This window comes from Athene noctua, chromosome 9 (genome assembly GCF_965140245.1).
Source record: "Athene noctua chromosome 9, bAthNoc1.hap1.1, whole genome shotgun sequence".
NCBI lineage: Eukaryota > Metazoa > Chordata > Aves > Strigiformes > Strigidae > Athene > Athene noctua.
Genome location: NC_134045.1, coordinates 22,010,339 through 22,037,875, shown reverse-complemented (window position 1 = coordinate 22,037,875; position 27,537 = coordinate 22,010,339). Strand labels below are relative to the sequence as shown.

Here is a 27,537-nt window from a genome sequence, read left to right as displayed (position 1 = left end):
GATGTCCCTATAAACTTCGCCATACTACTACCTGTCTTGAAACTATCTTGAACATACTACAAATTACAGTATTTTGCACCAAAGATCTTATCTGAAGTAGTGTACATCCACTTTGCTACTTCCAACTTACAAAAATTTGTATTTTTTTATCAATGCAATATTTGAGTAAATACACCAATTTAAAAAAACCCCAAACAAATGACAGGCATAAAAGCAGGATTATGCAGAAGTACTGAATTACATTGATCTATGCTAGAGAATGTCAGTTTAAGGACCAGTTCTGCACCAAGGGATAAGGGACTGTATTGGGACTGCAAGCTGAATGTGAATTAACAGTATCATGCTGTTGTGGAAAACAGACCGTACAACTGATGAAATCTTTGTGCTACCTCAGCACTGGCAAGATCTCAACTAGTGGCAGAGTGCATATGGAAACCCAAGTACAATCAGTGGACAGCTAGTCATGGGATTAAATTGCATCAAGTGAAATTTAGATCAAGTCATTAGGAAAAATGGAATGGTAGTCAGAGTGAAGCATTAGAATAGGCAAGGTGGGGAAGGTATGGAAAGATTTTAGAACAAACATTTTTTGTTATACAAACACCTGCCATGAAAATCAGGTTATGATGAGAAAACCTTTTGAAGACTCTCCCAAGTTTTATTTTCCAATTCTTTTAATTTTTTTAATATTTTAAAATGTGGCTTATGAGGGATAATGATGCCACTAATGAATAAAAAAATCATTATCATTAACCAAAAGCACTATTGTTAATTTAGAAAAATAAATAAGTGGATAGCTAATGTAATAGCTTTCATTGCTCTTCAAAGAAAAATCATCTCATGTGAAGAACAACAGTGGAATCTGTATGGAGAATTTAACCTTGAAGAAGGGCAATCACAGCAGTGTAAGTAATTGTTCTTTTTAGGTCCCCTGTTAGAGCAAAGCAATGGATTAATTCTCTCTGTTCACTGGCTGGAACTGTACATTCATAGAAATCTTGGTGGGTTCCCCAAAGGAGTCTAAATGTAATTAGCAACTAAACATTATACTACTATCTCAATTCATTTACATGGGAACTGTGCTAAGATATCTGAGTCATAGTGGACAGCTTTCCTCCCTCTCCAGGGCACTCAACTGCAGCATCCCAAACAGCTCGTTCCTGTGCTCTGTCTTATCAAATATCTGCACAGAACCACTGCAGAAGCAAAGCAAGGCATCCTTTTTACTCTGAATTGAGCACAGTCCCCTTCACGACTGCTCAGGGTGGCAAAACAATTAACTGAAGCTCAGTCTAGGCAAGTTTGAGATCATTTGTCTGAAAAGAGGAAAAAGTCTTCAGAACAAAGATGAACTGGCATTTTTTTGGTCCTCATTTGGGATGCGTGGCTTTCAATTGTTGAGCTAATAGACTTAAGATCTTGTTGACTTTATAGAGAGAAGCTGTCCAAATTATCCCTGGCTTTAAAATACTTTTCATCCTCCTATCTGGGACTAGCCAGAAAGACTATACATCGAACCAGGGAACTCTGTAGTGGCCTGTGGTTGTCTGAGGATTTGTTAATTACTGCAGCTCACTATAGTGAGGAACAAAACATACGTGTATGTATGTATGTCCTGGGGAAATATCAAATTGCTGCTGAACTCAGTAGACCACATCTATCATTGCAGTAGAGAATCTGGTTTAGTGCTATTCTGCCTGTACTAGCTAAACAACACATGTATTCCCCTCCCTGTTTAATCCAGGAGTTTGGACTTGGAACACAAACCCTGTGTCAGGTTGATGCTACCTCGGTGTAACTTCTTTCTTTCAAGGGATTACACCAGTTGGATTCCCCCACTTGCTCACTGAAGGAAGAACCTCAGAAAGGATGGACAAATACTTTGCCATTTTCAGAATCACACACACAAAAAACCATGCCTTCAACCTCACCTTTTTTTCACTCATGCACATATCTTTAACTATACTGATTTCTCATTTTCAAATTGTTGCTCTACTCCAAGGAGGAAAAAGTGAAGGGAAAAGCTTTCATGGAGAGCCATTTTTTTAACATGGAAAGAGTATTTTGGTGATGAGGCATTATGCATTTCAATTAAGAGGATAAAAGGAGTAAACATGAGTGGTCTTTGTTCCTGGGAAACAAAATACTGGCAATAAGAGAATGTGATTAACCAGTTCAACACATCATGAAGGGAGAATAAAAGTATTTATGAAACTGGGTCAAATTTAATAAACGGTTTCCAGAAAAAACATTCAGAACATATATTTGGGAAAGACTAAGCATTTCATTACAGCATTTTCAGAACAAAACTATCAATGTTTCACTTCCAATTTAACTAACAAAACTAAAATAAAGAGGGACTAAATAAACTGAAGACAAAATGTTTTGTTTCTGGTTAACCCCCTTCTCAGTTTATTGTTTTGCTGGAGAAAATGAAAAAAAAAAAGTGGGTTGATCCAAAATTACTTGTTTTCCTTGAGTTTTTTTGGTTCAGCCATCATACCCACTGGCTTGACTAATGATGCATAAAAAGTCTGAGTAGATATTTGCCTCGTCCTCATTACTGCCTCACTGTTCATTACTGAATGTGTTTGAGGGTAGCACTGAACATACTTGACCTCTCAACGTGGTCCCTTTTCTTCCCCAGGGCTTTAAATTCTTCACTGATATTTATCCCCTTCACAGTGCCACTGTGTTCCTTCACTGCATACAGTGAAGTGCTTCAGTGCAGGCATAAATATCAGGTTTTTACCCACACCTGCTATCTGTCCCATTTTCTTTCTATTCACAATCCACAGTAATAACAAAATCACTATTTTGTTTTTTTAATGATGTATATTTAACAGGTAGTATATAAAGTAATAATCCTTCTGCATTTATGAAAGGTTAGACAAATTCATATGAGTTTTCTTAATGAGAAATAATTCTGTGACAGCTAGTGATTAATAGAAATAATACTTTTAATTCCTTCCCTAGAATAAGCAATACACAGTTCTGAGAATATGCAGAAATTATTTATGGCTTCGATGTCTGATTTTCCATTTCCCCTCCCAGTTCTGTCTTTAATGAGAACTGAATAACATCTTCCCGAAAGTAACCTTTGTAGTTACAGTTTGCCAAATCCCTGAATTTGTTATATTTTGTTTGGAAATCCAAGTAGTTAAATTTAATAAAAGTTAAATGACTGCAAACAAAGTTTGCAGGGGTACCACAGTTATGAGAGTGCTAGAATTGACATATACCATTACTTGCCTGGATTCTCTCTCTCCCTGCCCCTCCTGGCTAACTCTGGATGAACTGAAGTGCTGATATGTTACCATATAAATATGTTTAAAGAGAACAAACCAGAATGAGACCACGGCATCTGTGCAAATGCATTTGTAACATGCGTTTTAACTCCCAACTAGCCTTAAACCTAGCTCTATACACAGCTGCACAAACTAGGATTAAAGTAATAAATAAAAGCCTTTTAAAAAAATATTTTGTATTCTAAACTTAATGTGAAATAAAAAACCCCCCGAGTCAATTATAGTACAAGTATGTAGAGCTTCATAAACTTAAGTGTTATGATCTGATGATCAAGTGTTTATATATGTAGAGCACAACACACACACATCTTCCTTCACAGAAGATTCAGGGTCAGAATAATTCATTTATCAACACAGTGTCATTGTCCATTTAAGAAAAAAAAAAAAATCTAGGCTAAGTTAAAAAAGGGTAATTCCTATTGTATTATTTCTGTAGATATTACTGTGAAATCAGAGCACAGTAGACTCATCTCACAGTTCACAAGAGCTCTACCGAGCATAAATAAAAATGCTCATGCTGCCAGAAAACACCTTCCAGGAGATCAGTAAACTTCCAGAAAGGTTTGGAAGACTGCATATCTACTTAGTGATTTCCAAAATAAGTACATGTCATCTCCTCTTCTCGCCATGTAGATCTGTGTAAACAACTGAAACTCTAATCTGTGATGCTCACATGGTTTCTGTTAGTGCACTGTACAGAGCAGCACACCGATTCCATGACATACACTAGAAAAAATGCTTTCCATTACTATAAATTACAGGACTTGTATTGTTTTATGTATTATATTTAAAATATATGTTATATATTTTTTTGATTGGGGAGGTCTTTGTCCCATGTGCCTCAGGGTGTTGGAAGGGTATTTGAAGAAAGTGCCATGGAAAGAAAGGCAGTAAGATTTCTGAGAGAGATAAAGGTCATCTGATTCAACATGTTTGTCTTTTAAAAATTCATTCTTTCCCTAACTTCCTCCATTTTGTTACCTTCGCTTTAAGAAATAACGTATTTCATCAGCTGTAAATCTCTTACTTGCCTGCATTTGTAACTTAAATTTGTGTTTCTCTTGTATTTGTATTGAACTCAAAATCTGGAAATTGGGAGCATTTGTTCCAGATGTACAACAAATATGGCACCATATCTTTTGAAGTGGTTAGTATTCATGTTAGAAAAATAATAGTGGAATGGATGCTGGGTCTCCTGAATCGGGCACAGTTTAAAAACACGGTAGATAAAACCAATGTGCCAGCTATGAAACCCCCCAGTAGTAAATCCGTGTAGTTACCCAGAAGGTCAAAATGAAAGTGAAAGCGCTAGATAGTCATAAAAATTAAAGGGAAGACATTTCCTATCTGAATTATACACAGGCAAAGCATCAAATGACATCTTCCCAGGAAGTTCAGTGAACACCCTGTTAATGTCAAGAAGATACTGCTTTTTATTCAGCTCCTTTTTTCTCTTTTTAAGCAGGGATTTTTAATTTTCTACAATCTTCTTGGAATCAGGTGTTAAACTTGCTAGGGAAATTCTGAACATGCTGTATTTTCACTGGAAGAGCCCATCAGCCTCACGTTACACATGGCTGCAAACCCCTGCGTTAGATATATGTGTCCTCCAACACATACACAATGAAGACTTAGAACAGAACAGATAAATGCTGTAAAACCTCGGGCTGCTCCCTGTATGTAAGCCTTCATCTTTGATCTTCCTCTCCTGACAGCCAGGAACAGGCTTCCTGCCATGGGATTCGATGGCCCAGGTTTGTACAGAAAACCCCAAGTGAGTTAGCTGTATTTTACAATAGTGATGGGGCAATTAGAAATTACTGCTAAAAGCGGTGTTGTCACATTCCTAAGACTTTTCTGGACCCGGCATCTTGCCTGCAAAAATACATTTTGTTAGTGACCTTCCCTGGCATCCAGGTATTTTGAAGAAACTGGAAGCTAAGCCTCACTCCGTGCTTACACAAGCAACATGATTTCCTCTTCGTGTAAGGGGTCTTCTGGCAGAAGGAGCTCACCTTTTTCACCAGCTGAGATCAAATGAAGCGCTGCCTGATAGCCTGCAGAAAAACAGCCAACCACAGGTTCCATGTAGACTCATCTCTCTAGTGACTCTACATCATTTTTCTTGGAAGCCCCATCTTTCTCTGAAATTCAGTCTCACCAAAACTGAAATTCTGGTCTGATCTCTGTTATCCTTTTGTGGCTCTTTTGAAAATTTCCCTGGTGCTCCACCTCCAGTTCCACACAAGGGCTGTGTTTCCCCCCTTGATGCCATCTGTTACCGTTGCTAACTCTACTAACATAACCCATTTTTGTGCCCTTGTCTTCTCTCATCTTATTTATGGCAGTTTTCTCCTGGTCAGAACTTAAGAGTGCTCAAATCTCCCAGCCTGTGAAAGCCACTTCCCTCTCCCACTATAAATTTAAGGATGTAATCTAATCCACTTTTAAAAAAAATTTATTAGGATATTTAAGTGTATGTGTGTAAATAATACCTGTGGTGGAAGTGCCACAATCATTTTGGTTTTTTGGAGCAAACAGGAATAATAATATACACAAGAACCTTGCACTGGAAGAAGGCCATTATAGTACAGACTGACACTGTCCCTTGGGAAAGGATTGGAAAAGGCAAATTGTCAGATGACACAGGGATGAGGCAGGGACTTCTTGGTCAGCATGTGTAGTCCCTGTCATTGTAGGCAATTACATCATACAAACCCTTTCATACTGGGTATGTTCATGATACAGAACATATTTCTGCCTGGGTTTATTGTTGATAGGTTGCACAGCAAACAGCTGTTCATTCTTAAATGTAATCATGTTGTAAAAAATATTTAGGTTTCATTTGGAAAGCAAGATGGTTTTCAAAGGTGCAAGAAGGGTGCACTAAAAATATATATTCTTTAGCAGTAGGTTAAGGTAATCTTAACAAAGTTCTTTATATGGAAGAGGAGCAGGATCTTTTCCTTTGCAGTGCAGGTGTGCAGCCATGTCATCAAAATAACTGTTACACAATGTGGGGGAGACCTCTTTAAGTCTGTTCCCCCATAAATGGTTTCAATCCCTTTCACTTACAAACATTAATCAACACATACAACATATATGAAAATCCAAAGAACATGGGGGTTTCTATTTATTCTAAAGCATAATGATGCATTTCATTCATCAATTCCCTGTCTTCTTTTGTGCAATAAATCAGTTCATTATTGTATTTCAGTGTTCATATTTCTTAAGCAAAGGAAAGCAAGAAGCAGGGCATACCAAATTCTTGATGTCCTTTATGTTATTAAGTGGTTAGTTCTGAACACACTCTCTACAAACTTGCTAGAACCATTTATTTCAGAATGAATCTGTTAGAATGCTACCTAGAACATTTGAATTTGATGATAAAAAACTTACTTTTATTTCAGTACTAAAGTACAGCTGGTAATTTTTACTATACTGCTAAAGCTGTTTTGTACATTATAGCGCACACTTTAAATTTAGAAACAACAGATATTTTCCTGGTTTGTAGACCAACAAAGTAAAAAATAAATGCTGTTCCTATTTACTACCATAAGTGAGATTTAAAAACACAGTTAGTGTACACTGCTAATCTAAGAGAATTGAGACATGGATGAGGTTTGCTTTAAGCAGAACTGTTTTGTACAGTCTATTTCTGTGACAAGCACAGATGACTAAAAGATGAATGAGAAATTTAAATTCAAGGAGACAAAATATTTTGCTAAGCTCTACAAAGAGCTGGCTGTTTTGGACACATGTATGGCTCTCAGCTTTCTAATACTGTGGACTACTTCCTCGGATGTTTCTCTGCCAAATTCAATGGGACTCTCCAGTTTTATACCATGTGAGAGTATATGTATGGGGTATGTGTGTGTTTATCAGAAAAGGAGAGTTCAGCACAACCTAGTATGGACCTGATTCTGCCTATGCTTCCTTTACAGTACTACGAGTCAGCAGACTTATTCCCAATTTACTTAGATGCAAGTAAAATTCAAGTAGGAATCCCTGGGATTTAAGCCATGAGGTTTTTTACTTTTATTTTAAAAGCAGTTTATATGAACAGGAGCAGGACTTGAAGTGACTTCTAAGCAAATCAATGTTTATGTGAACATATCACAGTTCTTTCAGTAAAACTGCCTGGAATTTGTTTAAAAATACTCATGTTTCCAAAAAGTTGTGGAAATGTGTGAGCAGTAGTTAAAAAATAAAAATATGCCTATCACTAAAGGTACTTTTCACCGACATAAAAACAAGTCCAGAAGTGCAGGAAGGAATTATTAATTTACATAAAAGTTGCACCTGAAATCATTAGAAAAAATGAATGCTGCTTTATGCTCATTTGCAGTTTGTTCTCCCTTACCTTGTTCAATTCTAGCTTATTTTAGTGTTCTGTTGTACAGTCACTCAGTCTTTTTCTCCACCATATGGGCTTCATTCAGATTCAACTCAAGGCCAGGACTTCAGTTCAATACTTCTACATCCATCCCAAAGCTTAGTCAGAAGTGAAGATTCCACATTAAAAAAATACAAAGGTTCAGCTATAATACAGTATAAATAAATATTTGAACTACTCTGCTGTACTACCACTCAGTGACTCATTGCTTTACAAATGCTACTGGTACGACTGTCATAAAATAAACCACATGTTCATGTATGGTAGGTAGAAAAATATTTTTCTTAGCCCTTTTACAGCAAAGTGGTAAAGTTGAGCACAAAGAAGTGAAAGCCTGGGTTTTGGGGAGCTGTTTGTCAGTGGTTTCCATAGGTGCTGAGGACTTGGGATTTCAACATGAACATGAACTTGAGCTGTTCAGAGAGCTTTACCAACTTCATGTGACAATTGAGGAGAACTGTCCAAGGGCAGGTTGCTGGGCTTGCAAAGCCTACACGCCAGGGAGATGAGACAACAGGAGGGTACAGTGTATTGAGGGGGCTACAAGGTGACACTGGTCAGTCTACGTGGCCACTGTACAACACACCATCCTTACCAAAGGTTTTGAAGTGAATTTTACAGGGATCTTAGAAAGAGGACAACGTAATAGCGTTGAAGATATTTTCAAGGAACATGCCCCATATTGAAATGATATCTTGGTAAAAATTAAGCCTCTGTGTTGGAAAACAGGACAAATGGACAATTAGAGAATATATTAGTTACTCCAAGATACAGGATGTGGAATAGCAATTCTTGGGTATGTTGTGTAAAGAATCTCCAGTGACAGTATGTTTTCTAGCTACTGTACACAGGGAGATGCAAGTATTTTTGAAATGATCAATACATATTTGACAGAGCAGCAAGGCAAAAAGAATTCCCAGTTTACAGGGCTGAATGTGAAGGAGGATGGTAATCTCTCCCCCATCACTGAGACAGGAGGGAGAAGAAAATGAAGAACTCTGTCCGTGTTATATTAATGGCTGGACAGGGATAAGGAGATGTCAAGAAAGATAAATGATTTGTCTGTTTCATGCTTTCTATCCAAACTAGAATAGGAGGCAACTGGTTGGAGCATCTATATAGCAAAGGTAGTAACAGTCAAATTTGTGAATAATACCATGCAGGGATAGGTTTTAGAAGAAAAGGGCTAAAAATAGGTAACTTTGTACAATACAGAATGTTGAGGGACAATCCTTTGAGTGAAAAGCTGAAGTAGCAGTTTGTAAAGTAGTGGGATAATAAGAGAAGAAAAGTCATGAAACACAAAGGTTTCTTTCAGAATTGAGTAGAATTCTTCATTTTCTTGGTTACACAAATGAATCTAATGTGATGGCAGAATACAGGAATGAGCCAAAAAGAAAGGTAGAGCAGAAAAAAAGAATAAAGAAATATGCTTTAGGCAACTATAATGGCATGATGGGAGCACAGAACTTTACAAGTAAGTATCCAGGATACCAGTGCAACATCACAGGAAAATGGCACATAAAATTTCAAAAATTATCTGTGAAGGAGTAATTGTTAAAAAGGAAGAATAATGCATCATTATCCCCTCAGAAATAGCATTCAGATGAGCAGGGTCAGTAGGCCAAGTTCTGGCCTCAATTACTGCATCGGTTTTCGCTGCAGATCTGTGTTCAAGATCTGAATTCTGTCCCATGTAAAATCAACTTACTACTGGTGCCTGGAAGGAACAAACTATCTTGCGGACAGTAGTAAGGGCAGTTGTGAAAGCTGTCAGCGTTCATCAGATGGATGCATTTTAAATCATCTGAGAGTGCAGCTAGTTGCAAATCTGCATTTAAAAAGTGGGGACAGTGCTCTAAACGTGGAGATGCAAAGGCATAAAAGCATATTCATTGATTTAACGTAAGAGTGTGTTTCGGAGCAATTAGATGGACTCTGTGTGAGGAGGACGTTTGTGTACGGCGTGGATGAAAGGCACTGACACATCTGTGCTTGTAGAAATGTCTGCAGTGTGTCAGAGTGACTACACCCCACTGCGTGGCAGGCTCCGGCCACATGCTGCTGTGCATCTCCTGTGGCAATGGCAGCGTCCCCCGGGAGCTGCTATCGGAGCGGCTGCCGCGGAGGAGGCAATCACAGGTTACCCTTCTGCTGTCCTCGGGCCCTAGATCCTCTCAAAAGCTGACTTTGGCAACAGATGGTCACCATGCCTTGACCTCAATGAGTCCTGTTTCAGCCTTGGTAATTCACACAAGCTAAGGAAGTGTTAATTGATGAGTTCTTCTAGATCGTCATTATTCCTGATGATAGGGTTTCAGCCGAGTGTTGGCAGCACTTCCAGCCGTAGGGGTTGCTACAGACTGGAATCCATTACTCCTTTCAGGGAGGTCCCAAGGAACACCACCAGGGTTTCTCTGGTGGAGAGGTACAGCTCTTGCCATCCTGCTCCAAGTGCCTGCCAGATCACTCCAAGGGTTACTGTGGAGTCATGTGCCACGTCTCCATGCTGACGGCTATCTTCTCTTTCTGTTGACAGATGATGCAGACGTTATCAAGCATCTGGGTGAGACTGGAACTCTGATGAAGCTGAGGAACCATTTAGAAATGTCTGTGCTCGAAGCAGTATTGAATATGTAAGTAGTGAATATATTACTGAGGAAATTTTCCATGTATTTGTTAGTCAGATTCCTAACTTGGCGGTTGTGTTAATACCTCAGCTGCTCCTAGACACATTTACAGCAATGATGTGGCAAAGGGCTTTGTTCCATGTACCTCCATAGAATGGGGCACTATATTTTTATAAATGTAGGGTTTCTGAGATTTATTCCCTACATTTGTCTCACTGGGATTAGGCTGGTGTATGTTCTCTCCGTGGCACTATGCCAGTCACAAACTGAAGCTGTGGAAGGCTGCAGCTGTCTGCTTGTTATTAATTGAGGGTTAGTGCAGAGACCAACAGACATTGGTGCTCCAACACCCATACTGCTTTCCAGATATTTTATGAATGGAAGCTTAAACTCACACTTAAGTATAAGAAACCTCTGAGTCACATTTAATACTAAGATCCCACTTGAAAATGCTTTATGAAATTACAAAAAGGAATTTTAACAAATGGCTAATAAGTTGTTAGGGACTCTTACGAAACTTGCACCTAATTAGTCTTCTAATTCTAACGAGTCCATGATAATCTTCTGATGTTCTTGCTGTCGTCCCTAGCACAAACTGTACATATAGTCAAGTGCTGGAACAGATGTCCAGGGAAGCTGTGCAATATCCATCCCTGGAGATACTCAGAACTTGACCAAGACCCTGAGTAACCTAATTAAGCTGGTACTGCTTTAGGCAAGGGGTTGGAGCAGATGATCTCCAAAAGTCCCTTCCAACCTACATTATTCTATGATTCTATGATACATAAATGTTGCCTAAAATATTTAATAATTCTTTATTAATTCTTTTCCACTTGGAAAACTGAGCTCTATGCAATCTGTGGAAGTGGGTGTATGAACTGACTCCATTAAGCCGAATCTGGATTTACCAGGCTGGAAGGGAGTTTCCCACAAGCAGCTCTGAACTTCCTTCTTTTCTTGACCTGATACCATCAGGGTTTGTTGACTTTCAGGTCATACAGCAAGAGCAATCTACTCTCTGAGATGTACAGGGAGAGATGGGTTGGAGGACCAAGGTCAGCTGATCATAATGTTAAAAAGATTTTCTTAGTCATTAAATGGACATTTAAAAATACTGAGATACATTGTGAAGTTATTATTCAGTGTATTTTCAGTGTTTGTATAATGGTATAAGCAGAAGAAGGAATGGGCTAAGTTGGGGTCTAAACATACAACACGCTCCATGATAGCTACATATTTGCTCTTCATCCAATAAGAAGGAATTAAAGACAGGGATAAAAGGGAGAAGTTACCATACATTCACCACAAAGATAAGAGGAAACATGCTAATTAAAATGCACTTGTAGTTCTTGTTCCTAACCTTGAGGTTTGTACACAGATAGTAACAGAATGGTCCACGGGACAGGATACTTAGATAGGGCTTGAAAGTCTGAGTTTCTGTTCCTAGTCCTCCTCACCACCTCAGCTGTTCTCTTTATTTTTATGTGCCTTATCTGAAAGGAACATCCTCTCTGTAAAGTGATTTCAGACCTGGCGTTGAAAATGGGAAAGGTGCATTGAAGTAATTTTTATGTACAGCAGTCTCCAAAATGAAAATTTTGATAAAGCAAATCTCGTTTGAAGCCCAGTGAGCAATATAAAACCAGGAAAAAAAAACAAGATTGACTTGTACTAAATATCTGCATTTAGTATTTGTGCTAGCTGCTGCTTGTATTTAGCAGTTTTGTAGCAGATTATGCAGTGCAATGTCCTGACAAGACCAAGAAGGTCCTAACATATTTGGGAGTGGTAAGAGACTCGTAAGATGAATACACATTTCCTTTTGTTGGGAAAAAGAATACGCCTGGATTAGATGGCTCTGGAATTACATAAGGAATTTCTGATCAAATGTCAACCTTTCTTTTTCTCCAAAGAGCAGTTATGTACAAAGGCATACGTAGAAAAATAATGTACAAATAAACAGTAACACGCATGATGGAGGAGTGTTATATTCTTACTACTTCAACAGAAATACTGACAAATATTGGGGAAAGTAATGATTTTATTATGCTTGCCAGCTGTAGCCTAGTGAAGGAACATAAACCTCATCCTTTTGGAATATTTTTAGGGATATTAACTAATTGTCTTCTAGATAAGAAGAAGAAACTATTTCATGTTTTGATGTTTTGAAGATTTCAAGATGATATGCATAAAGTTTTTAGTTTAATTCCAAGGAAACTAGAAACTTCAGGTGGTCATGAAAGAAAGATTTAAACAAACTGACAGTTTGTCTTTAAATCATCATAGAATTTCCCTAAAGAGTATGTATTTCCCCAATTATTACTCTGAAATGTTATTTTCATAGTTACAAAGCACCATGCAAATCTATCCTACTAAATGGATACAAATGATCATTACTATTATTTAACAGCATCACAGGTGGAGCTCGGAGCAGTGAGCACTTCCCTTTAATATGTAGTGGGCCATAATGTTCTTCAAATTAAATGGTCAGAATATGATAATCACAAAATCTAGTATAGACTGTCTGTCAGATCAGTACTAATGATTGCTTAGTGTGCCCCAAAGACAAAGATGTTAGTTTTGCAGTATAAAAATTCAGTGTTATTCTGGAAAAGACCTTGCCCTTGGCTGTTGAATGTCACATGCAGTATTCAGAATACGCACTGTGCAGTGCAGGGCAAATACAACACATGCAGTACCGTATGCTACATTATCTTTACAATTTCTGCCTTGTTGATTCTGTTAATGCACACAATTACAAATAGTCCAGATTTTAAAAGGCAAGTTTTCACCTGTGAATTACTTTTAAAGGGAATCTGAGATATTCTGCAACACATGTAAGGATATATGCTAGTTAGATGACAGCCACTGGGGAAAAATGGATGGAACATTCTTCAGTTTGTCTCTAAATGGCTAGAGAGAGTCTTCTGAAGGTGACAGTAAGCGACAAGAAGGTCTATGAATCACCTGTACATCTCTTACATTTTGTTGGAAATTTTTCTTACTCAGATGAGCATTCTCAGGAGTTTAGTAACTTCCTCTGATGGCCATATAATATGAAATAATTTTAGTCAAGATAATCAAAATGTCTGAAATCTTTCCACTTTCAACTGTTTGGTAATGTACTTTTTTTTTTTTTTTTAAACCATTATTAACAGTGGAGAGTCCAGTCCAAGTTAATCGATAAGCCACACAGTTTTGTGTAAGCAACATAATTGCATTTTTTGTTCAACATAAAAATCTATTTGGCTTTAGGTTTTTTTAATGGTAGATGTTTAGAGAACAAAGAGATTTTTCAAGCTCCCTTCTACCCCAGGGTTTGTATTTTAGGATCTAGGTTCTTTTCCCCATCTAATGCCTGTCTAGTTACAGGACTCGTAAGTCAGCAATATGAAATCTAATTATGTAAGTAATTGTAGGCATTGTACAATGAATAGCATCCTGTGATAATCTAAATATGCTGCATGAACAGTGAGAAAATTTATAATTCTAAAGACTTAGTTGTAACAATATAAAGTACTGAAAATTTCTGCTACATGAGAGTGATATGGACTTATTTAATTCACACACTAGAACTCATTCTGGAACAGTTGGTCACCATGTCTTTCTTAAAACTATAGGTTTGTAACCACTGTTTAAAATAAAAGGCTAATAATAGCCTGTTCATCAGATGTTCTAATAATAGTGGTGAAAGAGACTCTGCCTGTTTGAGCTTTTTAGCATTTTAGGTGTTTATTATGTAGTATAGTCTAAAAATGAAAAACTATTAAAATAATAGTGACCTTCCAGAATGAATGACATATGATACCACAAAATTTTTTTCAATGTGACTAGTTTTCTTTTTTTGACAAACTATTAGTCAGTGGTTATAAAACTTTTGGGGATGGAGTATCTTGATAACATTTTGAAAAAAACTCTAGAATACAGATCTAGAATAAGTTTTATATACCATGGCACTGAAGAAGTACCAGTGCCACTTCCACTTAAGAGGATGTTCCTTTTCAGTATGATGGCCCAGACTTGATTAGTTAACTGTCATGACATCATTAATTACAGGCCCACAGATTCACAGATTTGAAGGCCAGAAGGGACAATTACATCCATCTAGCCTGTCTTGGGCTACACAGGAATGTTTCATTCAGCAGTTCCACAGCAAATTCTGATTTAGTTAAACATCTATTAGAAAATCATCACATCTTAATTTGAAGTGATTCACAGAAAGTACACCACTGCTGTTAGTGAATCTTTCTAAGTGCTATAAATAAAATGTTATGTTAATGTTAAAAAGTACTCATTTCTAATTTATGAAGGGTAAACTTCCAGCCACCGGCACCTTTTGTATCTCTGTTAGCTAATTTCATTTTCCAGACCTTAAATCCTGCAAAGTGGTTTGCAGCGAACTGAACAGATGGTCTCCATATTTCTTTAAGTTTTGTAAAATTTGGGTGCTAATGTGATAGCTCTGTCTAAAATTTTGTAGCTGCTCCAGAAGCCGTATTCCAAAATTTCATCATAACTGTTACGGTTCACCACTTGTGATTGAAGATCAAATTCACCTTATTTCATATAATTTTGAAGGAGAATATTTTTATGAAGTGCAAGACTATAATAACTGCATTCGCCGGATCAATATAAGTCCCTTATTTTGGTTTTATTGCCTAGAAAATAATGCATCTCTTAGATGGCACGATTTTGACCACAGAAAAAGGAAAAATTAAATGTAAGGAAGATGCGCAGTGTTCAGTTCTGTGCCCGTTTTATTCCTGTTATGCAAAAAGTTTACTACTTACTGTCTTAATTCTGTACCCATGTGTTCAGTCATATGGACAAAGAGAACAGTTTTCCCCTGTGCTATACTGGATCATTGCATACAACTATATAATTACCCACATCTGTCTACAAACTGCTCTACATCCACATAAATCTGTGCCCTTTCTAAAACAGGACAACAATATCCTCATTCGGTTGTGAAAAAATCAAATGCTAAATATATATCTGAATTTATTTCGAGTCATAATACTACGTAAGTGCAAAACCTTAAAAAGAAGCAACATATGAAAGCTACACGTGCTATGAAAATTTAATAATCTACCCTTAAAAAATTACTTTTTCAGTGTTTGGGCTTTTTGAAACCACACGCTATGAATTAAAAAATACTAATTAAACAAATTAGAACACTTTAGGAATGTTCTGAAAGCAGGCATATAAAGCACTAATCAAATATAAGGAAAGTTTAAATACTTCGAGTTTAGTGGTTTGTATATTTTTTACCATACTAAAGTACATTCAAGTCTTTTTATCCAAGGACATCCTTTGGATACATGTGCCCAAAAATAAGAAAGGAGTTGGTTTTTCTGACCTGAGAAACCATTCACTAGGCACAAGTGCTTCACCGTAAACTGTATTGTGGGAAATGAAGAAGTAACAGCATTTTCTTCTCAACCTCAAACTTATTAAACAGTTTGTGGAGATGTTGGGGTATGTAAAAGAACTGCTGTCACCTCAGAGCAGACAGCGAACCAAAATTACATGAGTTTCTCAAACGAAATTCAGGACTAGTGAATCAATTTATACTAAAATAACCCAGTTCTGCATTTCAGAGATCAGGAAACTCCATGGGGTAAATTCAGGCAGTAGTTTGCATTAGTGGTACATGAGCTCAGTGGTCCAGGGCAGCCGAGTATGAATGAGATTTTCATTCACTGATGAAAGTACATAATCTACACTTAGCTGTCCTTATAATACTGTTGTAGCCTACATGAAAGCTGTACACATTGAGCTTAATTTTGAAGCCAAGTTTTCTGTGGACTCAGCTGTGGAAAACCTGTCTTACTTTGCAGGCTCTCCTATGCGTGGAGGCAGCTGAGAGAGGCAGTGGGGTGCCAGAGAGGCAGAGAGGGGCAGCGGGGGCTGCAGGGCTGCCGGATGACTTCCCACAGACAAGGGCAGCAACATCCGGGGAAATTCCACTAACAGCACAAAGGGATGGGATGAGTTGGGATGGGAAAAGCACAGAAAAGGGCCGAGCACCGAGGACGTGCCTTAGACTTCAGAGTGGAAAAAGCGGTTTGGGATTAGGAATGATCTTGAAATCACTGCACCTACTGCCTAAATTACATGTCCCCACTGGTGAAGAAAGTGACTGCCTTAGCCGTATGTTACATGAGAGACTGACTACTTTCTTAAGCTACACACACACACAAAAATGAGCAGCACAGATCTATCGTAAGAAAGGCACAGCAATCCTGTTCTGCTCTAGGATGCCTTCATTTTCCCAAAAGAAAGCCAGAGTCTTTTGCACCATGACCATTCTGGAAAGTTGTATTTTCACATAAGGGCCACACCCTCAGCAATGTTTTGGTTTTAGATACTTGAAAACCTTTTCAAAAGGCATCATAAAAAAGAAAGGGAAAGATAGTTTAACCAAATAGTAGGATAGCATTATTTTTTTTTTTTAATATACATATATTACGTTACATACATTACGTGACAGTAGAACCTAGCATATCAGACATTTCCCTAATCATCTGAGTCAAAAGCTATAGATTATGTCTTAGTAGAAGTCACAAAGCATTACACCACTGGTAGACTCTGATATGTTATTTAAACAGTGCTATACTCATAGCTATGCAGAACCAAATCTCTCCAGCACTGCAACAAGCAAGGTCAACTTGGTTTGTTCAAGTTCTGTTTTTTAAATTACTTTTATAAAAATATTTAGCCCTAGGGCTTTTAATTTTCTTTGTATATCTACCATATTTCTCAGCTTTTGGTATTAAAGCACACTGGAATAATTTTATAATTTTTTTTTAGTTTTTGAGTGTTCCAAAGTAGCCTGTCCAAGAACATATAATTTTCAATACATGTCCATTAATAAAACTGTACCGTAGCCAGAAAATAGGTGTGATAGTACTTTTCTTTTAAAATTATACCAGTTCATCACCCTGAGTCATTTTGAGGTTTCTATGGTGAACGTTTTTACTGCAGAGGAGGCCTGAGAGTTTGCTGGCTGACTGAGTCTTTTCCTCCAGTGTATTTTCAGCCCTAACCACTATGGGAGATAGGTGTTAGAAATCCTTTCCAGAAGCAACCTTTAACTTCAGGAGGAGAGGGTGAGAACCCTGCTCATTGTAAGATGGAGTCTGATCAAGATAGCCATTTCTTTTGATGACAGTGATTACATGACATGGCTGACCGTGATGAGGAGTTGATAGCCACGACTGTAAAATGAATAACTTAGGAGATCTCCTTCCATCCTGCTTTGCTAAAAGTGAGATAAATGGTGCTGCAATGAATTTTGCCCTTTGAAGGTCAGTGTCCACAGTGCACATGAAACGAATCCTTGCCATTTGTGTTTTACAAGAACAATATTAACATTCATGAACGTTTTGGCTTTAACCATGTGATGAGTTTGGTTAACAAAAATGCCAACTCCTTATCTTCTGTGCGTACTTATTTCACAAAGCAAATCAGTTTGTTTCTACATGATTATGGAGCTCCTGGACTTCTGTAAATGTCTGTGAACATGGTGACCTGGGGCAGTGGAAGTCATTTGCAGTACAGTGTCATTTAAGCTCTGTTCAGAGAAGTCTGATCAACTTGATGCTGAAAAGAGCTGCTAAAGCGGGTGAGCTACTTACACTAGGGCTGCTGATGTTGCTGAAATTGGTGCAGCATAGAACGGGTGCAGTTTTTTAGAGCTCCATAGTGTACAAGGCTCAAAGGTCAGACTGAGAGCGCTGCTTTGCAGGACTGAGAACTCCGAAGAAACTCCCAGTCCTATATAGAATTTATTAAGCTCATTAAAATAACACCCAGTCCTAAATGAGCCACAGCTTTACTTCCTCTCTGTTGTGGCTCTTGAAACTCAGGGAGTGTGATTCCCTCGCACAATAGCAGTGAGAAGCCACAGATCGAAAGCAGCTGCCACCATGTTTGCAAAGGGAAACGTGCTCCTAACAGTCTGCAGTTTCTGTCCCAGAAGTGCTGCAGCTACTGGTTTACCCCGATCAGAGATGTCTCTGTTTGAGTCAGAGGTTCAAGTAACCTTCTCAGAAATGAAGCTAAAGACTAGTTGCTTCAAAAGAAAAAAAAAAACACAACAAAACTGACTGTAAAATAGCCCCGGTTCATCCTGTCTCTCTCAGTTACACACTATCTGTCACTGCAAAGCCCTATTACACTACTGTATAATCAGAGGGGGAATGAAAAGGTAGGTCTTGCTATCAGTTCTTCTGTGAGATCTAAGGCTTATCACGCAGTTCCTCTGCTAACCCTGAGGCTTACTACTAAAGTACTTTCCAAATCTTGAATAAGTGATGTATCAAATACTAAATATCTGTAGGCAATCCCCAGATATCCCCTCGATGCCTGTAAAAGTGTATGCATTTAAATACACATCCAAAACATACCTTTGCGATTCTCAGTACTAAACAACATCCTCAGTGTCTAACTCTGCACTCTGAAAGATCAACTGCCATTAGACTGCAACTTTTGATTACCAGAGATGCTTGTGATCTTGGAATGGCTGCCTTTTGGTGGTCATAGGAGCAACAGCAGCTGGGCATGAGGAAAGAAAAATCTTCAGGGAAAGTTCTGCCAGAGCCGTTCTGAGCTGCACAAAACCCTAGAATTAATAGGAAATCTAGACATTTTACAGAAGTGTTATGTTAAGGCACTAATTATTTCAGCTACCTAAGGAATTTTGCCATGTGGCTTGGGGATAAACCAGCATTAAAGAATGTTGTCCTCGGTTTGTGAACTGTACTTTATCTTGAAATGGACTGTAGAAAATCAAGGGGTGTATACTCTACGATGTAACAGAAATGCAGATTGCATATCCAAAATAAAAAAGTAGTTACACACCTTAGCTGATCAGTAAGCAAGCCTTTTTTCCTTGTATACTAAATAAGGTACAAGAGCAGCAGTTAATAGCGGGGCAGGAAAACGGCATCATTCATGGTACACACAGAAGATCCAGTTCACATTAAAAGGAGATCTGCCTTTGTCTTCTAAACACAGCAGGTTGTCAGTGGTATTTGATATGAGTGGAAGAAGCACAAAAAATAACAGCAGCACAGTTGCAGAACAATTCAAATCACAGCCCACAGTAGCTTGTCAATAAGAGGTAACCATGCACACACTGCAATACTTGATACCACTTCTAAGAGTGAGAAATGTGGTATCACTGGCACTCTCTAGAAATACTGTAAATAATGTCATGTCAGAAAGCGAAAGCGTAGGATGGTCAAACAATGCAGGAAAAAGATCCGGCATCCTTTGTAGTGCTCATGACAAAGCCAAGGGACATGTTATTCAATTGGGAGAAACAGCAGCCTTCCATCAATTCTTCTAGCAAGTCCTTGAAGCTTTCTGAGGCAGCAAGAACAACAGTTCATACAAGATTATGAACCAGAACAGGCAGTCCACGTGTTGAGCCATGCTGTTCTTCGATGAAAGTGCATTCTATCAGTGTGATGAAAGATGATGAGAATAATAATCCAAAACTTGTGATGTGTGCCATGAAAGAAAAAAAGGGTGTCTTCCTTGGAGACTGGAATTTTTGTTATCTTTGTCCACTTGATAAAATGCCATATAATGTATTGTTTGCATAGGCCTTAGTCAGCAGGGAGAGATGGCAAGGCCGCCTTGGCACTCCTGCTTTAATCTGTCATCTGGTGCAAGTGCATGCCAGTGCATGGGAAAGGCCCTGCAAGTCATTTGCTGCTGGTGAGAAGGCAGCGGGGAGGATGGCAGGAGGGCAGTGGAAGAGTCTCCTTCCAGTGGCCTCCAAATGGTCTTTGCTGAGGGAGGACACGGAGGAGCAGAGCAATCTGATATACCTTAGCTGCTGTCAGGTCACACAGGCGGCCTGCCCGCCCCAGAGTCTGATTTATTTATACTTCAGCTTCCCTAAAAGTACTAACACATCTGTATTATGTACAAAATGCTACAGCAGGTCCTAAACCAAAGGAAAGTCAGAGGAAAGAGCTGATCCAATCTGCCTGGGCTCTGAAGGCATCGCTCAGCCCTGTGAAGCCACACAATGGTTCTGAGAGACCCACGACTCCCAGGGAATTGAGGACTGTCATTCCTGACACCAAGGGGCAAATAAAATGCAGCAGTGAGAAGGCCATAAAAGCTCGCCAAGGGCCTCACTCTTTTTGTTTTATTAAGAAAAACGAGTGTTTCTGCGGGTGTAAAGTAAAAGAGCCGCTATTTCCCTGGTATATGTGAAGATACATTAACATGCACAGCTTTCTCCGGAGTTTCTGTTGCATCTTTTGTGTATCATCAGTGCACAGATGATTAGGGCTTCTATTGTGCATAGACATTATCAGGTCATAAAGGTAAGTAATGGGAACATTCAGTGTTACTAAGTTTTGCAGCCTGAACTGTCTATTTTTTATTTAATTGCCTGTCTCACACTTTATTTTTATACAGACAGAAAAGCAGACATTTTGCACTTCCACTGTAAAAACTAAATAAAAACTCCAAACACATTTACGTCTGCTGCTGCCAACAAGCCGAAGCTGATACCTATTGCTTTTTTCAGTTTCCTGTTACTTTTATCACTGTTTCCATACTGTGGTGTTATTTTGCTGACTATACAAATACTGTCTACTATGATGTGTTAATCTGCACCATATAGTAGTATTAGGTATAGAATAGTGACTACTTGGATAAAACATTGTCAAGTTCCTCATCGTCTCTACCATCTCCATTCCCGACTGTTAACGTACATTGGCTCTGACATTTCAGCACAGAAGAAAATTATGAACTGGTGGTAATGTCTCATTACACAGGAGTGGAAGCTGCTTTTCAACTTTTCTCATTTTTGGACTGGGAAAAACTTGAGTTTGTGCACCCAGACTCTATTACAGCCTTGCTTCCAGTTACTGCAGTCACACGGCAAAGTTTTAATTGTTCCTTATGAGCCAGTATTTATTTCTTCAAGAACTTGCAGGTTGTTTCCCCTGAAGTCACATGAATGCATTTTAGTACATAAATGTAGTTTCGCCTGTAATTCCTAGTACTTAATTTGGGATCCAGAAAGTCTCCATCCTCCTCCCTATATGGATTTTGACACCTGAGTCATATTTCTATTTAATTTGAAGGTATCCCGTTATATCATACCATTGCTGAACCTAAAAGGTTGCTACTCCCTCTATTTAGGTAGAGATAAGTTCAACCACTTCTCATGCTGTGTCATCCTAAATTCATGCATTCATGTTTGCACTGGAGTCCGCTATTCCTCCCATGTTAATCACCAAAAATCTTTGTGATTAACATCTTTCCAGTCTGCAAGTCTCAGAATTCATTTACGAGCCCAGTAAGCATTAATGTTCATTTTCTTTCCTTGTGAACCATATTTAGCAGGAATTCCCAGCACCCTTCCTGTCAGATTTCCTGTGCTAAAACCTACTGCAAAACAATTTCTGAAAGACAAGTTCATCAGGTGTATTAATGTGATTTTTATATTTTGCAAAACAGTCCCTTCTCCAAAAAGGGAAATGATTTAACAAGTTTCAAAAATATTGTTAGAGCAAATTTCAACTACATAACATTTAAAGGAAAGTCTATCAGCATAGTCAAACAAATTTTACAAAGTAAGTAGTCTTTTAAAAAACTACGTAATGTCACACTTTGTTTTGTAATATCTCTCTTAGTAACAAGACCAGTAAGATACATAAGCAAAGCTCTCTCCTTTGTAGGTACCCTGACATCTGAGAACAGTTCACAGTACCACTGCTCATTGAAGTGACTGAAAAGTGATGTCAAAAAAAAGTTTTTTATGTGTAAAAGAATTTGAAAAGTTGAGCTGGTCAGAAATTAGGGTGTTTATATTTCAGTGTATTAGTAATCACCATTTCTGGAAAAACCCAACACAATAGCAACTTGATGGGTTCGTTAAAAGTTAGTGTCTTTTTAATGTATATTCAGCTAAGGCCTTTAAAGATTGTTAATTGTGTATTAACACCTCTGTAGAGCATTAAGGAAGCCTATGAAGACCATCCAAAAATGTAAATACAGAAAAGTTTTGGATAAACCCTTTTAAATGCTGAAATGCTTTTCTCACAGAAGTAGGAGAAAGCTGGCTTTGTTCACTGGAAACATTTTATTACATTAATATAACCTTCTAATAACACTGACTTGATCATTTGCCTCATTCCATGCATTTGCTGAAATGTTTTCTACTTTATCTGTATCCCTTTTACCCCAGTTACTAGCCAGAGCTATGGCAATGAGCCAAAACGTCATTTTTATTATTCATGTTTGATTCAATATTACTTCATCATCACCTCCTCCCTTCTTCTACTCTTTTGTTTGCTTCTACCACCTGTGGCATCTTGTTAGAAGTCTAGACTGTGAGGTCTCTGAAGCAGAAATGAACTTTTTCAGTGTTGAAAACTGAACCCACTATTCTGATTTGTCTTTTAGTTTGCAGGGATACTAACTGACAATGATTAGCAATTAGAATACCAGAATACAACTTGTAAGGCAAGTATGTGATCTCTGCAGACCGTATCAACATCTTAGTCAATAACTATGTTTGTTTAATGACTGTAGTAAGTACAAAACTAAGAACTGCCATACGAGGTCAGACTAAAGGTCCATTTAGCTCAACATGTTTTATATTCTAATAGAAATTAGTACTGGATGCTTAGGAAACAGCATCTGTAGAGTAAGTGCTGTCCTTGCTCTACCCTCCAAGCTTCTGGAGATTAGCAGTTTAAAGATTTTTTATGGGTGTGCTGAAAGGTATAAAGAGATCTATCCTCCAAGAAGCTGTTTTACCGTTCTTTGAAACCATTTACAATTCTGACTTCGACAACATCCCATGGCAATGATTTAAATACTGTTAAGAACTGCTTCCTTTGTCTCAGTCATTTGCCTAATCATTTCATTGCTGCATGCCTTTTCTTGTGTTAGGAGAAATAGCATTAATCACTGAATTAACTAATCATCCTCCATCTGTCTTTTCCATACCATTCATATCTTCCTCAATCCCTTCTTTTGCCAGCCAGAAAGTCGTCATAAGGTGTCTTTTCACTGACAACCATTCCATACCGTGCAACACCCTGTTGGCCCTTCTCTGCATTATTTGGAGTTCTGTGTCTTCTTGAAGTGGGTACAGTACTGCAGATGTGGAAGCACAATGGTATTTGCCAGGGACATGACGGTGGTCATCTTCCATTTCATTCTCAACTACTTTTTTAATAACACCCAAAATTCTCTTTGCCTGAGGTTTACCTCCGATTAACAGTAGTTTGATCCCGTGGACCTGACACTCATTAGGAGCTGGAATAAATTTTCTGGTTTAGTTGCATCTGAAGGGAGTGCGGTCACTGCTCTCCAAGACAGTTCTGTGATGCAAACAGAGGTGTGGTAAATGGAGATTCACTTCAAAAGCATGCACCTGATCCAAATTAAAATATTAGTGTAGACACACCCAAAAACTTTCCACAATGATTCCAAGATCTCTCCTGAATAGTAACAGCTTCTTCAGGGCTCATTGTTATGCATGTATAGTCAGGATTATCTTTCCTTTGATCATTAGCTTGCATTTATAAACACTGTATTTCAGCTGCTCTCATCCAGCTCTGCACTGTCAACCTTTCTCTTGACAATGCTAATAATAATCTGTAAATTATCAGCAGTAAATGCAATTCTTTTCAAATAATCAACGATTCTGTTGTAGAATACAGGTCCCAGATAGAGTGTCCAGACATCAGTACTAACTGCCCTTCATTGCTTCCAGGTAGTGAACCAGGTAGTCCAAGAGATGACCAACCCTTCTGAGCCACAGCTTTGTTGCATTAGCAGCTGCTCCTGTGGGAACTTTACCGGAAGGTTTTTTGAAAATCCATTTACACCAGCCTGATATTGACTAAGTTCTGTGAAATGTGGACCTTCCTCTAAAAATTCACGTTAACTCTTCTTCAAACTAAGACATGTTCACATACATCTGCTGATTCTATTTCTTTTTATAGGTGCTACTAATTTGCGTGCAATGGAGCTCAGACTTCGTGGTGTGTAGTCTCTTGTATCCCTTCTTAATCCATTGGGTGCTGAGCATATGTAAGTGATTACGTTATTGTACGATGATTTCAAATAAACCCCACAAAATCTAAATAAATGCAGTGAAGTGCCCTATGGAAGGAAATATTCTCACTGTTCCTGTTTTGCCCCTCTGAAGGAAGGGGTTGTGAGTTTTGTGGGTGGTCTGTGAGAAAGCTAGCAAAGCCCAAGTCGGGCAACTGCTATTTTCAAAGAAAAGTATCTTTCTGACAGATGTTTTCAATATTGTTTTTGCTTTAGTGTTTTGTTGTAGTCTACTGATCATGCTGCTACCGTTTACAATTCTGCAAGAGTCAACCTCTTTCCCCTTCTTTGGTAAGCCACAAGAAGAATAATTTTTTCCCTACACAGGTCAATTATATCAACTTATTGTGAAAGTTTTCAGAGACCTAACAGGTTTGCAACAATATTTTAATTATGACTGATAATGAGACAGTATTGAAATAGTATTGGAAGCTACATTTTCTCATTGTAATAGAATAAAACATATTGAAATGTATTTCCCTTCAGCTTTGCAGTATTACCGGTCTAAAGTTTTGTTAATAAACAAAGAGTGTGACATTGTTATGTAAGATGATTTTCCTTCTGTTGAAAAAGGAGTATTCTTATTTGCATGAATGTAAAGCAAGCCAGCATTCACATTCTCCATTACTAGTTGCCCTACATTGCAAATATTTCACTTAAAATCATTGTATTGTTGTAATAGTTTAAACACAAGGAACAGTAACTATTTAATCAATCTTTTTTGCCAGTGTTGGGATGCCAGTGTCATAAAACGTGCTGCAAAAATTGTCTGAAAAATATATGGATACAGAGAAACAACAAAGAGGGATTGCACTGATGAAAATGTACAGCCAAGAAACTGTAATACTGCTAAAAGTCAAATGAATGGACAAAGAAATGCTATTTACAGCATAGCTTGCTTTCACAATTACTCCATTGAGTTAAAAAAACAATTAGCCAATTTCTTTCAATATTAGACCAGATTTAAATTTTGCCATTATTTGAACTGTCTCTCTCTAAATAATTTAACTTTAAGAAAGAATTACTAAACAATTCGTTTATTGCTGGATTTTAACTTTGAATCAAAGACCAACCCAAAGTAAAGCACTATATTTGTCATTCAGAAAGCGTTACAAGAATTTATGTCATCTTAATCTTCAGATAGGTATGAACACTGAACATGGACAACAAGGTAGCATGTTGAGTTCAGCATCTGGTGGTGTGAATATCTTCACTGCATGTGTTTAGGCTTTAGAGTGATAGAGAGTGTATTTTCAGTAGCCCTTCCAAGCAGGAGTATGGTTATGATGTGCTATCCCAATAAACTACACTCCATCCAGATAAAGCACATCATCAAGATTGTAACAGAATGGTAACATGCATAAGAAATCAATTGGTTTTCAGTATCCCAAAATATGCTGAGCAGATTACAATGTAATGAGGAAGTTGGAATCGTGGTAACAGAGTGACGTTGTAGGTAAACAAGACAGTCATTATGTGCATTGTAATGTTCCATATGTGGCTCGACACTGGAATTTCTTAGCAAGATAATGAATATTGCCAGTTATCCAGTTACACTTTTGAAACTCACTCAGTATCTTTAATTTAGAGAACTACAAGAAAGGACCTCGGGTTAACTCTTTGTTACTGGCTTTATACCTCAGTTTAATCTATTGTCCAGATGATTGCCCGCTTCAGGATTGAAGAATGCTGTCTGCACCGCAAATCACACCTAATTAAGAACAGAGTGCTGAAAACTTTCATCAGGCAGCAAGATTTCTAGATTTCTACTGACTGCAGGTAATACTGCTCACAGGTTACCTTATTTTGAGGACAGTTGTCTTCTAAAAACTGATTTTGGTGATAGATCGATGACAATGTATTGAGAAATAGCCGATTCTTCAAAATAGCTCTTAGTAAAGCTTTTCCACTAAAAAAAAATATTAATAAGGTGTTACTTACAGAGGACCAGATGCTTAGCTGGTGGGAACAAGCCCAGTATTGCTGAAGTCAGCACTGCACCCAGAGCTTGCCGTTCTACAGAGGGAGTAGGTGCTTAACTCTGTTCCGTGTTGTCCAGATTAAGTCGCTATTTTCTGCTTGTGAAATCAGTCTCGTTCCTTCAACAAGGAACTGTTATACCAATAAAGAGGTTGATTTGAGAAATAATATTTACTTAAATTTACCATCTTCTTCCAAGTCACCTCTGCCTTAGAAGATACACGTGTGAATACTTTAAAAATATATTTCTAGTTCAATAAGCAGGTTTACATATGTGTCTCTCCTAAAAAGTTACTCCATTGAAAGAGATGCAAGATGGAAAGCTGCAATGCTCAGAAACTTGCGTTTCTGCGCTTTGTAAAAAAGATTTTTTTCTAAACTCTGCATCTGCAGACCAAACCCAGCACTGCAAAGTTCAGCTGTGTTCTCTCCCATCTGCATGTCTCCACATGTAATAAAGATTGAGCAGGCCAAACACTGCCATTATTATCTTCAAGTTTTGATGTTTCTGGTACCTGAGTGCAGGTTTAAATGGGAGATACTATCTTTCTGGTGCATCACATGAGCTAAAATAAACTGCAGCTCATTGTTACACAGCTGCATAAACAGACTAAGAAAAAAACTGAAACCTGTCACTGTGGTGGACAAGTCTCCTATCCAGGGGCACTGTATCATTTCAGTGAGAAGATGCCATTTTAAAAAATGTCTCTTTTCACGAAGACCAACACTTTAATGCAAAAACTGCTGAGTTTTAAAGACTCATTTTATTATTGTGATCCAGAAATATATGCATGTGACAGTCCTCTTCAGAGATTTAGCTATAATCTTTAGATCACTTACCTAAGGTGTTGTAATATAATCTGACACAATGTTAAAATAAGACCTTAGATTTCAACATCACCATCCCTGAATGTCTAATTGTGTTCATTGTATATAACCCCCCAAAATATTAAATTAGAAAGCATCACAGTCAGCTTCATGGGCATCTCTATGATACTAATAACTGATTCATACATTCGTCAATAAAGTCAGTTTTATTCCAGTAAATGGGATGCTCTGTGCTAGGAAAAATAAAGTTAGGTGCACTGTTCAAACTGAATTTTTTTCCCTTCTAAAG

The 27,537-nt window shown here is 38.0% G+C and overlaps 1 protein-coding gene and 1 long non-coding RNA gene across 3 annotated transcripts in view; one reads left to right on the top strand and one right to left on the bottom strand.

Annotated features, from left to right (window-relative positions):
* The window catches only part of LOC141963629 (uncharacterized), a 150,325-nt gene that overhangs the window by 68,743 nt on the left and 54,045 nt on the right, over window positions 1–27,537 (top strand). The window contains exons 3-4 of one of the 2 annotated variants that reach the window (XR_012634186.1): window positions 10,244–10,340; window positions 20,290–20,744. This is a non-coding gene — a long non-coding RNA (uncharacterized LOC141963629). Of the gene's footprint in view, window positions 1–10,243; window positions 10,341–20,289; window positions 20,745–27,537 lie in introns of those variants that run through there. The other variant, XR_012634187.1, reaches the window with a different exon arrangement.
* CDYL2 (chromodomain Y like 2) overlaps window positions 1–27,537 on the bottom strand; it is a 60,740-nt gene that overhangs the window by 28,924 nt on the left and 4,279 nt on the right. The window lies entirely within an intron of this gene.